This window comes from Poromitra crassiceps (assembly GCF_964638095.1).
Source record: "Poromitra crassiceps genome assembly, chromosome: 1".
In the NCBI taxonomy this organism is placed as follows: domain Eukaryota; kingdom Metazoa; phylum Chordata; class Actinopteri; order Beryciformes; family Melamphaidae; genus Poromitra; species Poromitra crassiceps.
The window spans coordinates 12,126,430-12,126,909 of NC_139623.1; the positions used below are offsets into that span (position 1 = coordinate 12,126,430).

General features: G+C 40.4%; 1 protein-coding gene across 2 annotated transcripts in view; it reads left to right on the forward strand.

Moving 5' to 3' along the window:
• pdp1 (pyruvate dehydrogenase phosphatase catalytic subunit 1) overlaps positions 1-66 on the forward strand; it is a 16,999-nt gene extending 16,933 nt beyond the window's left edge. For both annotated transcript variants that reach the window (XM_083637858.1, XM_083637859.1), the window contains exon 9: positions 1-66. This exon is cut by the window's left edge and continues 1,011 nt beyond it. The gene's annotated coding sequence lies outside the window, so the exon portion shown is untranslated.
• The last annotated feature ends 414 nt before the right edge of the window (positions 67-480 follow it).

Sequence of the window (480 nt, forward strand, 5' to 3'; positions counted from 1 at the left end):
AAGATGCTTCTGAAGGTTTGATGTTACAACAGAGGGCTGAATGTCTTGTTTCTTTCTGTGTGTGTGTGTGTGTGTGTGTGTGTGTGTGTGTGGGGGGGGGGGGGGGGGTGATTGAAAACTAATACAGAATCAGTCATTCAGACTCACTACAGCTCTGGATCTTGGTAAAATAATACTTCTCTTTTTGAGTAATCGTGGTTATTGTCCAGGGCTTGTAGGTAGGTATAGGGAGGGACACGACTTTTAACCTGTCGAGCATAAACCTGTCAGTGTTTCTTCGTTTGTACACGGTCGTCCAAGGTGCACGGGAAATACGTCAACTATATGATTCTGTAAAGGTTATTATGGCTATATACAGGATGTATATTTTATTGCAGGGAAACTGTATATTGACTTATATTTTTTTTTATTGTTGGTTGGGTTTCATGGTTGACGGTTAGTTACTGCTTAGGATGTTATTCATGACAGAAACATGAGATT